At 31.4% G+C, this 15,156-nt stretch overlaps 1 protein-coding gene and 1 long non-coding RNA gene across 11 annotated transcripts in view; both read right to left on the reverse strand.

The window, feature by feature from the left end:
• by (focal adhesion protein tensin) overlaps nucleotides 1-15,156 on the reverse strand; it is a 572,440-nt gene that overhangs the window by 343,062 nt on the left and 214,222 nt on the right. The window lies entirely within an intron of this gene.
• The window catches only part of LOC141456542 (uncharacterized), a 36,377-nt gene continuing 25,496 nt past the window's right edge, over nucleotides 4,276-15,156 (reverse strand). Inside the window, exons 1-6 of one of the 4 annotated variants that reach the window (XR_012459846.1) lie at nucleotides 9,801-10,284; nucleotides 9,622-9,706; nucleotides 8,620-8,782; nucleotides 7,745-7,870; nucleotides 7,396-7,550; nucleotides 4,276-5,462 (exon numbers count right to left, since the gene is read on the reverse strand). This is a non-coding gene — a long non-coding RNA (uncharacterized lncRNA). Of the gene's footprint in view, nucleotides 5,463-7,395; nucleotides 7,551-7,744; nucleotides 7,871-8,619; nucleotides 8,783-8,912; nucleotides 9,107-9,621; nucleotides 10,285-15,156 lie in introns of those variants that run through there. The other 3 variants (XR_012459845.1, XR_012459847.1, XR_012459848.1) reach the window with 3 other exon arrangements.

The raw sequence follows: 15,156 nt of genomic DNA on the forward strand, positions 1-15,156 counted from the left end.
AGATCAAATCAATATGAATAAAAAAACGCTACTAGCTACTTGCTAAGTACCTTGAAAGACGTTCAAAACTTAATTTAAAAACAAAGTAGGTACACACATCCATCCATACAATGCTACTGATTCAGATTTGAACTTACGGGTCTCGAAACTGTAGGCTTCAGCCATTTATCGCCTCCAATCGCTACAGTCAAAATGCCTACATCACAAAATAATTAGATGCTCCAAAACCATTCACACTGAACGTTCCTTTTTATTCCAGATTTATTCTTAGCACGTTACAAGGAATTGCCTGCCTGTTTCTAAAAGTTTACTTTTTAGTGAAAAACCTTAAAATTATTATCCTTCATTTAATACCAGAGACTGAAATGGTAAAGCCATTTTCGCAAGATGCAGGAAGACCAATTTTAGTTAGCCAAAATATTTTTTTGGATCTTTGGTACTGCACGCTATCAACAAGGCCATACTAAAACAAGATAACTGGTTAGTGTAAAGGGCTGATATGAGAAGAATTTGGATGGACTCCATATAAAGACTAGAGTTAAATTTAACAACATGAAAATACCTGAAATACAACAAATTTAATTCTACCAAAATGCATGGCGCAGGGGTAATCGAAATTCACGTTGAAATTAAATTCCACGTTTAAGTTCACATTACTAATTAGATTCCAGCTCTTCCTCCCTAAATTGTTATATCTGTAATATAATTTGAAGAACAGTCGTCACTATATCACGAGAGAAATATCATAACTTCTGTAATAATATCTTTATAGCTTAGATTACTACGTTGGACAAACATTGTTTTATTAAGGCAAACAAGAAAATTCCCTCAGAAAATTACAACACTAAATAAAAAGTATGCAATAGTTAACATAAAACATGAACAGTAGATTACCCACGAACTGAACCCAAATTTGTTTTATTATTGTATTCTAGTTTAAACAGAATAGCTATTTTTTTTTATTTACGTTTAAGTACATTTTAAGAATTTATTTATTTATTTATTTATGCTTGAATTAACAGAACATCTCAAAATCTATCCGAGATGGGAATTTATCTGAAATAGCAATAAAAAAAAGCATAATTTTGAATAAACGCGTTTTTCTTTTAAATCTCTTCTACCAATATAGGAATATAAGAGATATGAATAACACGTAATTGTCTTTACATCAGAACTGAATGATATCATTGATTTATACTCATTAAGTCAGGGCTTAAAATAACAATCATGATTCAATGACGTAACTGACAATGATAATGATGATAAATTATAGAAAAGTGAGGCAACTAAAATCAACTTTTGTGTTCATCAGGGAAAAGTTTACTACTGCAATGCAGAGTTCAAACCGCTAATTTTAATTATAAACTAAAATAACAAGAAGAAAATTTTCACAAGAGAAAACTTTGGCAGTCATGCTAAAACTAAAACTAGAAAATAGAACTTAAAAATAAATAGAACTTTTTTATTCAATAAAATTCTAAGCTAACTTACTTTTAGCAAAACTATGGTGCAAAATTGGTAATTATTATTGTAGACAGGGAGTTACCCAGCTAAAACACCTGCGGGACTCTCCATAATATTAAATTAGTCCATTAAGTGATCCTTAGTTCCATAATAGATGTGATAATGAACTAGAATTTTCTAAATATAGGTGGTACATTTAGAGAGGCTGACTACAAACCAAATATTATTTGATCCTGAACAATCTAACTAATTGCTATATAAATGTTTTTTGCATTTAGAGTATTGTATGCACGTTCTGCAAGAAAATGGAACAGAATTTCATCCCCTTGGCCACAGTAATAATCCTAGCCAAACAATGTAGATGCGGGTTACATCGGGAATCGTGATAAGATAAAAGTCCTGTAAGTGTTCATATAGTACAGAATATAGAATGGGTTTAAAATAATAAGTAACCTAATATTCACAAAACAGTTTTAAATTAAATTCTAAAGTAAAAATGTATCTTATTCTTTAATAATTAAAAGAAATGGTTATTTTTAATTTTGTAATATATTCCAAATTTTACTAATATGCTGTTAAATATAAAGAGAATGCATGTAAATGTACAAGAACAATTAACTGAATAAATTAAAATGAAATTATGTCAATCCAAATAACATCAGAATAATTAGAAAAGTGTTCCAAGTGATGCAATTAAATACTATTTAATAGAGCATTTATTGAAATTGGTAACGCTATTAAAAATGTTTAATTCAAACAAAGTTAGTGAAATAATGTTTTCATTTTGTCTGGTTACATGGGTAAGTGCTGCATATTATACACACTACCCATACACATGCTGAATGCATGTAGGTGTAATCTAATGATGCACACGTAGGTGTGTAGACAAATTACCGACAAATTAGCGAGATGTGAAGCAACAACACTATAACGGGGTTTCTCTCCAATTATATAGCCCAGAACCACTCTAGTTAGTGGCGAGGAAAAAATAAAAGCAAAAATAAATTTGAAGTAGTTGTTCTTCTTTTATACACCATAAAAATTTATCTAAGTATATAATTAACGATGTTGATGTATGAGGTATTAAAATAAAAAAGTTCAAATTATTTTTAACATAATTTGAATAATTTCACCTCTTTAAAAGACAAGGCACCTGTTGTGCAACTTTTAGGCGGTGCTTAAAGCAACGTTTACGATTATGATAAATTCCTTCTAGGGATTAATATAGGAGGTTAAGAAGTATTATATCGCCCAAAAATGGCACGTTAGAATAAGGCATTACAATTCCTTTTACCTAGAAAATACCCTTAGATGAAAAATGAAAGTTTATTGGAAAATTCAAGAATGTACCCAATTTAAATTTAAAGAAAAACTGTTGGAACAATTTTCAGGAAAGTCATTTTTTTAAGAAGTGAAAACCACAAAGTGATTAGCCTTTTATTCGCTGGCTAACTTTCTTTAGTTTCCCTTTGGTACTTACTTAAATGTAATGGAACGTTTTGTGCAATTATCATTTTTAATTGCATTCACCTAGGTAACATTTATCCATCTTAAGGGCCCTCGAATGTGTAAACTTGAAAGAAAATTTGACAAGATCACCTTGCTGCCTTCCCTTAGGAGATGGAAACCCTTCTTCGCAGAAGGAGGCTGTTAAGATTGGAACATTGGCTTGGAAAACATAGCCTAAATACAATTAACCACTGCTTAAAATAACAATCATTCCATTATCACTGTAGTCTTAACACATCCTATTGCGTAGTATCATCCCAAGCAGATTTAAAAGTCTAGGGCATTAATCACCCTAGAGGAACAATCCTAAAAACCCTTCTATTAAAAAAGCTTTGTTTTCAAATTTAGAAGAACTACGAACAAAAATGCCTGTAAGGCCCAAAGGCGAAAAAATGTTAACAAACGTTAAGACTATTTATTATTCAGCAACTAAGTTGCATGTCAAATAACTTAGGGCTGTAAAAATAACTGGAAACATAGTAAAAAATGTAACCATTATAGTTTCGTGTTGAACATTACAACTTCTAAAAATATCTAAATAATAAAATATGAGCCATAAATTCTACGAAATACGCTACAGTTTTCTGCGGATAATTTCGTGAGTTATATTTCCTTTTTTTCCAGTCAAATCACGTGATAATCATTTCTATTTTTTAATTAATATTTATTATATTTGTATTAATTACGTAAAAGCTCTTAGAACTTAAGTACACTTTAATTGAAAAGGAATTTTTTTGAGTGGTGAAAACATGCATTATTCTGAAATGAAATACAAGGAGAAGCGAAAATTATTGATTATCGTGTTTAAATATAAGAATTTATAGCAGAAAGGAATATATCCTTTAATTAAAGATGCAGTTCTGTTACGTGAATGGACAGACATAAATTTGGGAGGTGTGACGGCGCTCTTGGGGCAATCAGACAGCTGTAATGCTGAATGATGTATTAAATCTCTCACGCTATCCATTTCATTATCTTAATGAGGGCTTAGCAATCTGGATAATAGTTTATACTCAGGACATTCAAACTTCCTGTAGACCAAAACCAGGAACCTCCAGGGACGTAAGGATCCTTTATGGCACAATGCATAATACAGACTTTTTTTTTTCTAAACAGGAATGAGAAGTTCCTGCAGGATTTTAAAAGATGTCAGTTAAATTAAATAAGACACATCTTTAAATTACAGCTCGTTTTCTTTATTAACATTAATAATAATAATAATAATAATAATAATAATAATAATAATAATAATAATAATAATAATATTAAAAATAACAATCACTATTCAAAATCTCTTAACAGAGAAGTATAAATGTGTCCACCATAAAAATGTCATTAAAATAAATGTGAACATTTGCATTTCTAAACCATTTTCATAAACACAAAGGAACATTGTGTATTTTGTAGAAAAGAAATTTGCTGCAAATTTTACGACAAAAAAGATTCGAAAGGACAAAAGACCTTTTACTTAAAAAACAGAAAAACGTATAATAACTTATTTTTAGGATATTTCTTCATGTACCTCCATCTTTCTCGCTGTCAAAAACTGTCATATCTCTTTTTTGCCCACGAAATTAGAATAATCGATTTAAACAAGTCCCTAAGAAGGAAGAGATCTAGCCTAATCATGAGGAATTTTTGAGCTGGCAATCCTCAATTGATTTATTTGGGTATATCGCACACTACAGACAAATTCACTGACACTTGACGACATCAGTACAAGAGAAAAATTGGGGAAACTACAATATTTTCTTTAAAAAAAATTCGGAAAAACAAAAAATGTAAAATTATACTTGCGGTTAATCAATTGATTTTGATTGTACTGACTGATCTCGTATTGTGGTCCACACACACAATCATGTATTTATTTATATTTGAGATCATTTAATTTGATTTGGCTGCTAGAAGTAAATATTATAAAGGATTGTGTATTCTAATACAGCAACTGAATTTTCACTCAAAATTTTGTTTGTTGAGGTCTCTAAAACAGAAAAAAGGGAAAATCACGTTTGATGTTTCGTAAGGATATTTCGTAAACATTCTTAACGTATATGAACATTTAATTGGAAACATTTTTGAAGGATTTATTAAGGGCTTTTATTATCTGCAAAAATAAGGCTCTTATATACACCTCATTTAGCTTACACCTTTTGGGCTTTAGGCCTCATCAAGTACAATCCTAAAATTCCAAATCATTTGAACGGTATTCTCATGGATAGTTAAGTAATGCCTACTTACTTCAGGCAGGGTTAACGTCCAACTACCAAATTAGGCATTGTGTACGGAGGCAACTACCAAACATACTTTACTATTAAGTTCTCATATTAACCATTAAATAAAATCCAAGACCTAGACCGGAAATTGAATCCATTAACCAACAATACATCTTAGCCTTGCGTGCCTCGCCTCTAAACTGCTTCGCTATATTGGTGCCTGAATTCTCATGTATTGGAACACCACCGTAAGTTTATTAAAAATGTTAATGTATTCTGCGAACATAGACAAATACATCAATCAGGTTGTTTATTCTATAAAAGAAAATAAATATTAAAAACAAACAGGAAACTGAAGAAAGTTAGTGATAAGGGAAACTGAACAGCAGTTTTAATCATTGCCTTTGCAGAATTCCTTAAATAGAACAGTAAATCGTCTGCAATCGAAGATGTCCTCTTGCGATAACATACAATTGCCAATGTTAAATCCGTCCTTAAGTAGACAGTATAAGATAGAATATCTGAGGTAATAAGATTCATGTGATAAAAGATTCTACATTGTATTCTAATTTATTATTACATAATGAGAGTGGAAGAGAAAACAGAGAGAAACAGTGTTTCGTGAAACAGCACTAACTATCCTAGATTTTATTACATGTAAAAGTTCTTATGTCCCTTATTATTTTTTTTCAAGCGAGCTGTATTATCAAATACCAAATTAGGTATCGGGTGCAGAGGTGCCTTAAAATATAAAAACGTAATCGTACGAGGGTTGTTTGAAAAGTCCGTGCAAAGTCAGAGAGATAGTACTACTGGCGCGTATCGAGGTTATGTTTAGTTAGTAGCATCTCTTGGAAGAACACACACCAAGTTTCAGCCAGATCGGTCTATTTCTTTGTGTTTGGCATTCGTTTGAATCGCGGAAGTCGAGTGATTTTCAAAAAATGGACGAAAAATAATTTCGTGTGTTGATTAAACACTACTTTATGAAAGGCAAAACGCCTCAGGAGACTAAAGAGAAGCTTGATAAACATTATGGTGACTCTGCACCTTCGATTAGAACAGTTTATAAGTGGTTTCAAAATTTTCGGAGTGGCCATATGGGCACAAGTGACGCTGAACGTTCTGGACGCCCTGTTGAGGTTACTACTCCAGAAATCATTGATAAAATCCATGATATGGTGATGGATGACAGAAGAGTGAAGGTGCGTGAGCTAGTGCTGTGGGCATCTCGAATGAACGGGTACATAATATTTTGCATCAACATTTGGACATGACAAAGCTATCCGCAAGATGGGTGCCGCGATTGCTCACGCTTGACCAAAAACGAAATCGTGTGAAGTGTTGCAAGGACGGTTTGCAGCTGTTCCAGAAGAATCCGCAGGACTTTAAGCGTCGTTTCGTCACTGTGGATGAAACATGGATAAATCACTACACTCCTGAGACCAAAGAACAATCTAAACAATGGGTTACCAAGGGGGAATCTGCGCCAAAAAAGGCGAAGACCGTTCCTTCGGCCGGAAAGATTATGGCGACTGTCTTTTGGGATTCGCAAGGAATAATCCTCATCGACTATCTGGAAAAGGGTAAAACTATTACAGGTGCATATTATTCAAAAACCGAGCTGCAAGAAAAACGCCCACGATTGGCCCACAAAAAAGTCCTTTTCCATCACGACAACGCACCAGCTCACACCTCAGCAGTTGTGGTCGCAAAATTAATGGAAATAGGGTTCCAACTCGTTTCACATCCCCCCTATTCTCCAGACTTGGCTCCCTCGGACTACTATTTGTTCCCCAATATGAAGAAATGGCTGGCGGGAAAAAGATTTTGTTCAAACGAGGAGGTGATTGCAGAAACGAATGGCTATTTTTCAGACTTGGACAAATCCTATTATTCGGAAGGGATCAACAAACTAGAGCAGCGTTGGACGAAGTGTATAAGCCTAAAAGAAGACTATGTTGAAAAATAAAAAAGGTTTACCCCAAAAAATTAAGTAGTTTTTATTTTTGCACGGACTTTTTAAACGACCCTCGTATAAGAAACAATAATTTAAAAAACCTGTAATTCAATTCATCAATTAAATCAAGATAAAAATCAGCAATAGTTGACTAACCATAAAGCTAGAACATGTTACAAAATTCTCGATAGTAAAAGAGAATTTATTAATAATAAAACAAATTTATATAAACAAAATTATCAAACTAACTTCTCAATAAATCAAGATAAGTCTTGCAGCAATAAAATGTATTAGCTTGTAGACAAATAAAAAAAACTTTTGCCCAATTAGATGACGGAGTTTTGTCACGATATTTCTGGATTAAAATAAATTGCTGAAAGTTCAAAATTATGTCTGACCCCTGGCTAAAAATAAAAAACAAAAGTTTAACATGATTGTTTACTAAGTATTTGAACATTTAAAATTTTTGTTTTTAATTTCATTTAAATTGCTATAAGAGGAATGTTAAAGAGAAACTTTCATCTGTAATGGAAAGTCATTCAGGAAATTTAAAGTTTGGTAGACATTTCATTTTGGATGAATAGAAAAAAAAATATACCTTGAGTTTTTAGAAAAGAACGCCGTATATCAGTCGTAGGACAGAGAAGTGTGTTAACTAATTCAATTTTTATCTTAAGTTCAACCATCATTTCTGATTTAATACTTAACAGCACCAAAAATTCGCCTAAAAAAAGAAAGAAAATGGTTTAACATCTTTGCCTGTTAGAAAAAAAAGCGTACACTATCATTCGTTCTTTTATCTAAAATAACATCATCAAAGAACTCTTACAATGCTATTTACAAACTTGCGTCATTGATGTAGATTACAAGTACTTCTGTATTCATGGAGTGGATCATTAATTAATGAAATCTTGATTCAATGTAAATGGCAAAAAGTAGAAATTTGAGTACTAATTAAGGAAGGAGTATAATAACTTCTTGTCTTTTTAGATTATATTTATTGGCATTGCCATTAAAATTCACCCCTTTATTTGTGAAGTAGTCTTCTTAATGGACTCGGAAACCTGCAGTTATAGACTTGCATTTACACAAAAGAGAAAAGCCTAGGCTAATGAATGATTCCCATTTCTTTCAGGGAATCTTTAAACAAAGCGCCAATCACAAATGAACTTAAGATGTTAACACGCCATAAGTTTAAATAAAAAATTGCTAAATTGAGATATAAATTTCAATTAAATATTTTAATTTTATAATTATTCACGGAAGATATCAAATGACTTGATCGAATAATAAGTTGATTGAGGTAGAACAATTTTTTCTTAAATGAACAAACTGTCCCCAATTATTATATGTTCAAAACAGATTATATTTTTAATTTTTACTATAATTAGAACTTAAGGCACTGCATAGTTTTTACTCTAAATCATTTATAACTGAATAAAATATATAATAATAATGCTTTAGTATACTTACTATTATGTAATCAATGTCATGAAAGTCTTTATAGCATGTAATTTACGTCAAAACTTGAAAACGTTTACGTTTTAATTAAAAGAATGCCGAAGACGAGTGAAATCTGACATCTGACAGCATAATTATGTCGTTATCTATTTGACAGAATTGACTAACAACAAATCTGTTAAGAAAAAGAATAAGAAAACCAAATTATTAAAAGTAAATATACTTTAAAAAAAATTATTTTATGAAACCCATTAACCCACCAAGCTTCAAGAAATATCTTGAGGCTATATTCTTCAATTACATACCTGTGTAAAAAATAAAAAAAAACTTCGGCTTAATACAGGTAAGTACAGAAATTTTAATTATAAGTCACAAACTGAAAAGTTGTTTTTAAAATGTAAATTTATGTATGCAATGTAATGTAACTTTATTTATTCTCATGATAAATACTTCAAATCAACGACATAAGACGGTGTAGTATGTAGTATACTGTAATGTAATATTTTAAACTACTACTACCTCAAACAAAGCGCATAGAACAAAATAAGGATAACGTACGTAGAAGGTAAATAATAAATTCATTTTAAAGATACAATCCAGCACTACAAACCTAACCTCATTTCCAAAATCAAGTAGTAAAAAAGTTCACAAATTCAGAACGAAATTTCCCAACTTCAACTTTTCTAACCAAATGAGTTTTTAAGACATTTTCCTCTCTCACTAAGAAAAATGCTCACGTTTTCAATATCTTTTTTTATTACCAGCAGTTAGGCAAAAATAGAATTTAATTAAATTCACTTATTGATTAAAAATTAAAACAAATGGATTATGCAAATATCTTCTTATTCGTATCAAGAAAGTTCTCAAGTCTCCCATGCTTTTCCTAAATATTAAAGAAGAAAAAAAGTATGACTGGAAAAACGAAGGAATACTAATGAACGAAAAGAGTGGATGGAAGAAAATTAAAGAAAGTCCAAAAGCAATACTAATTAGAGTTACTTTAGCAAACGATACCTTTATTATATTCTGATTAGGTTTTCTACTTTTGCTCGTCCTAGTTTTCAGCTGTTGCCCAATCACTAGGTAATGAAATCATTCCCTAAAATTAAAAGAATTCTAATTTAAATAAAGTTTTTGCTACTTATTAGTTCACACTTTGTTGAGAACAAAAAAAAAGAGATGTTATAACCTACAAAGGTTTTAATGGCAATGTAATCACTAAATAATCCCCCCAAAAATTGAATGTAAACAGAAAAGAGCTCTTCCGCACTTCTAAATCCTGATACAAAACTTGATATTTTGACCAGTTTTAAGGTTGTTAATGCATTTTTCCAGTTTGCAGAGCGCTCCAGTGGCGACAATTTGAAACATAATGTTAAGACTAACCTTCTCCTTTTGACAACATTTAGTTTGGTGCTTTATGCATAAGTAATTTGTGTAGGCCATTATATTTTTGATTTTTCTTTCTTTTTAATTTTGATTTTCGGATAGGATGATGGTAAACCGGCATTATTACAGTGTGATTTATTCATCAGGTTGTTTTAGTTTTCTAAGAAACATTTTCATTACGAAAAAAATAAGCAAAATGGTAGCATATGACGATTACTGTAATAATTAACTTTTGTTTTTATTAAACAGAATAATATTTCTTATATTTTACTTTTTATTATTATTTATTACCAGTATTTTCCGCGCATAAAGGCTCCTACGACGATTTAATGATCATAGAAGATTTATGTTAATTATTTAGTTAATAAAGTGCATTTTATTATACTGTAATGTAATGTTTTAAACCACTACTACCTCAAACAAAGCGCATAGAACAAAATAAGGATAACGTACGAAGAAGGTAAATAATAAATTCATTTTAAAGTAAAAATACACGTCTTTATTTCATGTCAAAGACGAGAAATATTCACCTCGCTATTGCAACCGGGTGGTATCTTAACTCAAATTCAGTACAAACACAGTAAACTTGGGAGTAAAATGAATAAAACTCCACGTACACCAAATCTAACTGCTGATATGAACGACTTAAAGAGAAATCAGCACTAACATGAGACAGTAAAAGACAGATCAAATTGGCTTTCTTTATGAATCAATTAAGATTCATTACAGATACGGCAAAAGAGTAAAAAAAAAGAAAAAGTGCACTGAAAATCAAGGGCAGTGTGACATCTGTCAGGTTGCTGCTTCACTTTTTTTCCTCTTAAGTCACCTGGAATCTTGTTTGACAACTTCATGTAAGATTCCAAACAGACAAAAGGCAAAAAAAAAACCCTGCAAACAATTTACTACTTTCAAATACTGATTTATTCTTTTTTTAAATCCGGAAGAAAAAAATATTCAATGGTGTCATATTTTTTGCCTTATTTTAAATACGTTTTTTTAAAAAAAAAAAAAAAAAAAAAAAAAAAGGAGATGGAACAGTATATGTCCTCACCGAGGAAACTGAGGAAGGGAGTCTGGAGCCAGGGAGTAGTTTATAGCCATCTGTCGTCTCCCAGTTCCCTGGGATTTTCCTAGAAAGCTTTAGAACGCCCCCCGCGTTTCTTGAAGAGCCTGGCAGATAGATAGGTGATAAAAAGGAAAATATTGTTAATAAAACAGTTATTAAGGGAATTTGATTGCTAAGTTGCAGCAGTTGCAATAGCTCAAAACTGTGACTTCTTGTGATAGCTCCAAATCAATAATTTGACAAGATAGCATTACATTACTCTTATTATTAGTAAGTGAAGGTAAAGCTTTTGGAAACCTGGGAAAATATATATGAGTTTACCGAAAAATGAGCTAGAGAAAGCAAACAAATTGTAAAAACCGTTCAGAGGCTTTCAAATTAGATCTTTTCCCCACAATTTATAGTTAAAGCGACAATATTGGTTTTAGTTTTCCAGCAACAATACAAAAACAAATAACGATCTATGTTTTCAAAAGAATAGCTTTTCTTTTATTTATTTTTATTTTTTATCTCATGAGAAAAGATGATTTATGAAGAAGATAAAACGTTGAGGAAGATCATTTACAAAGAGAATAAAAAATGTTCTTTAAACAGAAAGTATAGTTATATTTCACCAGGTTCACAACTTAAGGGAACACAGAACTATTAAAATGTGGTTTGAGGTCCACGCAGTGCTGGATATCTTAAGACTTTTTTTTTTCTCGTAGTAGCATGCTTCCCGAAAATCATCAAATGTATTGCGTGGTGGTAACATACGTGAAGTCGGATTCTACCTCTGATGAAAAGTCCAAAAACCCGTTCAGGAATAAGCTTGCGAACTACGATAGATAAAATCAAAGGATCATTTTGCATGGCTGAAAATTTAGATTGGTAAAGTGTGCGATCTTAAAACAGTTTTTTTAAAAATGGAGTTCTCCCAAATGGAACACGTCAAGCAGAAGACCCCCCTAGCTCCTTCACCATCAATCATCGATACATACCGTTCATTAGTGTCGAATTTTTCCATCGACTTCTTTCAATCTTGATTCCCCCATTACTCAAACACAACTGATGGCAGATCTATCCCAAAATTGTTTTATTATTTATAACTCAACTAAATCTTAGTTAATGATTAGGTTTCCTCTTAAACGAAACTACCAAATGGATTTCATCTTACAGAGGGTGCTCGAAAGACGACAAGAAAGTATCAAAGAAGATTGATTGCGTACTAATTTTGGCAATCAATGATTAAAACCACGTCTTATAATATAATTATAGAAAGATATGTAATTAAATAAAAAGCTTATTCATTATTCATTACAATTACTCACATCCATTCTGTTAATATTCAACATCGTCAATGAACTTGACTAAGTAGTAAAATTGTTGATTGATTCAGAATAAAAGAATCTGATAATGAGAAGCATAGAACACTCCCGCCATTGAGAATAAAACAAACAAATCTTTATCTATTTGTTCATCGTCGTTCACTGATCATTTATCTAATCTATTACATAGTCGTTTATCAGTTTTCAATCTAAATTATTTTTGAAAAAGAGTATCCTGTTTGATGTAGTTTTAACTAATAAAACGTTCTCTAACTTTACTATTCAAGTATATGTTACTAATTTAAATGTAAACGAACAAAAATCAATTACATTTTTTTAATAACTCATTAAATTGTTTTTAATTAAAAATTTAATTTACTTGTTTATTGATTGGCATCCTTCTTAATTAGTTTTTTGCTTAGGGAAAAGCGTTATTTTTTAAATTATGAAAAAATATTGAAGTTTGAAATTTAAGTAGACCTACAACATTTTTTAGAATACACAAATTTCTAAAATTTCAAGCCCTGAAGGAAACACGTTATTTCCATAAGTTCGGGATGTATGAGTGTTATGCACTAAGATGTACTATTATGCGAACATCGTAACAAATGAAAAATTGGAAGTAAATAAAAATATTTTACAACTTTAAAAAACCAATAATGAGCAAAACTATAAATTTAAAGCGGATAACGTAAAATGTTGCCAATAAAATTTTGTATAAATAAAAAGTAAAATAAATAAATAAAAATAAAGATGTACTGTGAAAGTATCTTTTTAAGATGATCGGAGAAGGTAAAACATACCAATACAAACCAACAAATCGCACAATCGTTGGTGGGTTGAAGAGGTCAAATGGAATAATACGTGAGGTTTTTTCCCCTCTATCCGTATACTAGTAGTACCCGTAACAAGCTGTTTGTGGAGAGAGATTTATTTCCGATTCAGCCAAAGATTTATGTGAATTATCAAAAGAACAACTTTCACAATTTCTCTTCCAAAACTTCCTTCTTACGGAGGAGATTGGGGACAGCCACAATTTAGAAGACTAGAAACTAAAACCATTAGGGCAGTAGTATATTTTAGCTAGACGTCTTGTTGGAAATAAAAGGATAATAGAGTACTTTTAAAAAACTGATAGGAAACGAGGGATAGATAAAAGTAATTGCTATATTTCTTTTTTCGCAGTTTCTAAGATTACTAACAAAAAAAAAAACTATTTTCGCAATCGCGACTTCCGTCCTCCATGTGACTAATACCTCTCCGATTTTTTTTCAAGTCGGAGAATTCCACAAGGAGTTTCCCTTGATCAGTTTTGGAGAGAGTCCAACTGGAAACGCATACGTCAGAGAACTAGGCGAATAATGGTCTTGTATAGCCTGTTTTTTATTTTTCTAATTAAAAGACTATTCTTCAAGTATTAAACTAAGAAACTGTTGATGGAGTTAAGCACCACGATAGACGAACTTATTAGAGACGAGACCCGCAAAGCTAAGATGTATTGTTGGTTTAGTGGGTTCGATTCCCTGGTCTAGGCCTTGGATTTTATTTAATGGTTAATATGGTTTATAGTGTTATTTAATGGTTTATAGTACAGTATGTTTGCTAATCGCCTCCGTCTACGACACCTAATTTGGTAGTTGGTCAGTCCGAAAAAACAGGCATTAAACGTTCTTCATTGTTTTTTTAATGATTGATTTAAGAGAAAGAGACAAAAATATTACTGGATAAAACTCAACTTATTAATTTGGGTCATCTTTAAAAGATGCATTTAATTTAATAATACTTAAATATAATTTTGAAATTTTATTAGAAATATAACATGATTATTCAACGATAGTTTGATAGTCAATTGTGACACCCAAACATTTTGCAGGAAGTACAAAAGGTATGATGAGGAACCCGTACTACAGTTAATTTTTTAAAATTGAATATACAAGGTGTTCATTTTAAGACGGCTCAAATGCATTTCATGCATAAACGGTTGATCTGAGCGAAAAATGATAGAGGAAAAATTTGTTGCCCGTCACCTCTAGTTTCAGAATATTGATTTTAAACTTGATTGTAACTTGATTTTAGCTTCCTGCCCGCATACGCGGCTGACGCGCGACCAAAAGTGAGGGTTCGCAGTTGACCCCCATTTTCATATACATAGTTTTAAAGAGTATAAAAAGTAATGAAAGAAACCGCAAATCGCAATTCGAAATCTTCAAAACTAAAGGTGCTAGGCCATTTCAAAATCTGGTATTTATTAATCATATTTCAATTTTTTAACTTGTTATCAAAGAGAAAGAAGAGCACCGTGATAGGCCATTTTTATGTATTTTTTCATCCCCTTTCTACTAAAAATATTGCCAAGGCCGTAAAGCTAGTATTTTTCTTAATATCGGGCAATAAGTCGTTTTCCGAGTGATTTTTCTAAGAAAAATCAAATGTTAACAGCTTTAGATGTTCTCAAGCATACACAAAATGGCTAAAAATTAATTTTGACTTCTGTTACAAACAAGAAGGTTTAATAATTATTTGGTAATTTTGGGAGAGTTGCGTTTAATTACCAAAAAAATTGGAAACCACCTGCCACATATTTAAGTGATCAATATCTTTCATGTAAAGGTTCTAACTTATTCCTTAATTTATCAAATAATGCACTTTACTCAACTTGTGCAGCATGTACTGTGCCTTCAAAGGTGCCTCCTCAAATACAAATAGCAGTTGATAACCTGCTGGCTAATATGGCTTGCAAGACAGAGGAGGCACCTTTGAAGGCACAGTACATGCTTCACAAGT

Source organism: Rhodnius prolixus, unplaced genomic scaffold (genome assembly GCF_049639745.1).
Source record: "Rhodnius prolixus isolate KJV_2025 unplaced genomic scaffold, Rpr scaffold_4, whole genome shotgun sequence".
In the NCBI taxonomy this organism is placed as follows: domain Eukaryota; kingdom Metazoa; phylum Arthropoda; class Insecta; order Hemiptera; family Reduviidae; genus Rhodnius; species Rhodnius prolixus.